Below are 2753 nucleotides of genomic sequence, written 5' to 3' on the forward strand. Positions count from 1 at the left end.
ACAATGGAGTATTACATGGCAATGAGAACGAATGAAATATGGCCATTTGTGGATGGAAAAGTGGATGGACCTTGAGGGTGTCATGCTAAGCGAAATAAGTCAGGCAGAAAAGGACAGATACCATATGTTTGCACTCATAGGTCTAACAGGAAAACAGGAGAAACCTAATGGAGGACCTGGGGGAGGGGAAGAGGGAAAGAGATTTCGGGAGAGAGAGGGATGCAAAAGTCGAGAGACTATTGAATACTGAACATGAACTGAGGGTTGAAGGGGAAGTGGGGGGGAAGAGGTGGTGGTGATGGAGGAGGGCACTTGTGGGGAAGAGCACTGGGTGTTGTATGGAAACCAATTTGACAATAAACTATTAAAAATAAAATAAAAAAATAAAAAATTGAAAAAAACTATATATATGTATATATATATAAACATTTAAAAGCTTTAAGAAGAAACCCATCAAAATGGAGAATTAATAAAATAGGGATAAATTAGAATAAATTATATACAGTACAGCACAAAGTTGTAAATAAAATTAGGAGTAATACAGAAGAAGAATAAAGAGTGAGAATTGTAGATCATGGAGTGAAAAAGTTTCATATATGTATGAACTCAAATCCAAGAAGGAGAAAAAAAATCGAATGGGACAGAGGCATCACTCAGTAGTAGATCAGACTTCATGAAGACAGGATCCGTGCATAGGTCAACAAGTCAATAGAAACATCGAAACTGAAGACAAAGAGAGAAGAAAGAATGGAACTTACAAAGAAGAGCATTAGCAATGTGGGACAGAGCAGGAATATGTAACATATGTGTAAACACAGTCCCAAGAGAAGAGGACAGAAGAAATGAGACAAAATCATTATTTAAAGATATGATAGTTGAGAGTTTCTCAGACACACCAGTCCACAGATCCCATGAACCCAATGAGTCTCAAGCAAGATATAGAAGATGAAATCCACACCTAGACAAATTATGGAAAGACTGCAGAAAATCAAAGAGAGATCATCTAAAGAATAGAGTATCCTTAAAGAAGCTACAGTATAGTAGAGGCTGATTCCTCAACCTAATAACAGTATCCAGCAGTCCATGGAAGGATATCAATAATGTCCATTTAAAAAAAATAGGTGTGCTGGGTGGCTCAGCTGTTTAAGCATCTGGCTTCTGCTCAGGTCACATGATCACATAGTTTGTGAATTAGAGCCCTGCATTGGGCTCTGTGCTGACAGCTTGGAGCCTGGAGCCTGCTTCAGATTCTGTGTCTCACTCTTCTCTCTGCTCCTCCCCCGCTCATACTCAGTCTCTCTCTCTTTCTCAAAAATAAACATTAAAAAAAGCCAGCAAGCTAGAATGCTATACTTGTTAAAATATTTTTTAAGACTAAGATGAAATAAAGATATTTTCAGTAGAATAAAACTGAGAGCATTCACCACCAACACTGCCTTAAAAAATTCTAAAACGTATAATTTAGGTAGAAGAAAATCTTAGTTGTAAGATCTGAAATATAAAGGGATAAAAAGCAAAGGAAGTGGGAGATATATGGGTAATTCTAAATGAGTTCGATTATAAATTTTTTTTAAATCAATGCTTTTTGGAATTTAAAAAGTATATAATTAAAATATTGACATGAGATTAAAGGAGGTAAATAATGGTAGAATTTTCAAAAGGTCTTTGAATTGTTCAAGATGAGGACAAAAAAATTAATTAATATCTGACATAATAAATGAACCTACATTTCAATTTCCAAAGTAAAAATAAAGAGTAAAAGTAGGATATTTAATTGCAAATAAGTAGAATAAAAATATAAAATGCTTGACCGACTGAGCCACCCAGGCGCCCTGAAAAATATAAAGTGCTAAAAAGAAAATCTGCCCAAAAGAAGGCAAGAAAGGAGAAAAAGCATGAAAGACACTAGACAACTAACAAACACAAAATTAGATGGCAGATTTGATCCTGACATATCAGTAATTGTTGATGTATATATAAATGGATTCCTTGACTGCCTTCTGTCAGTATGACTGAAAACAAAACACAATAATTTTTGTTTTTTTAACAAAAGATATATCTAGCCACCACCACAATAAAAAACACCAGAAAGGTTGAGAGTGATGTGTTAAAAGTATAACTTAGAGAAATTTATAGTCTTGAAATAAATGTGTTAGAAATGAAGAAAGGCTGAAAATTAATAAGTTAAATATTCAATTCAAAACTTGGAAAATAATAGATGAATAAACCCATAAGACTGAATGAAAGTAGATGACAAAGTTGGGGGCCAAGGTAAATAAAACTAAAAAACAAATATGCAACAGAAAGGAGCAATGAAACTCATCGAATACTAGTCCTTTGAAAAAGCCTAATAAAACTGTTAAGTCTCCGATAAGTCTGACTCAAAACCAAGAGAAAAGGAGATGCAACACGACCGGGACTAACATTACTACAGAGTGTTCAGACGTTACAAAAGATCATAAAAGGGTATTATAATTTTATACCCTAAATATGACAATGATATGGAATAGACAAAGTTGTAGAAAGGGTTTCAACTACAAACTCTGGCTGGAAAAGAAATAGAAACTCTGAACAATCCTATAAACACCAAAGAAATTAAGTTAGTAAGAAAAGTAATCTTGCACAAAAGACCCAACATGGGTCAAGATCCTCCAATCCACTGAGGGCCTACATAGAACAGAAATGCACAGGAAAGTTTCCTGACTGTTGAGCTGGGACATTGATCTGCTCTTGGCATTCTTGGTTCTCAGGTC

The sequence above is a fragment of the Suricata suricatta genome, chromosome 4 (genome assembly GCF_006229205.1).
Source record: "Suricata suricatta isolate VVHF042 chromosome 4, meerkat_22Aug2017_6uvM2_HiC, whole genome shotgun sequence".
Lineage (NCBI taxonomy): Eukaryota > Metazoa > Chordata > Mammalia > Carnivora > Herpestidae > Suricata > Suricata suricatta.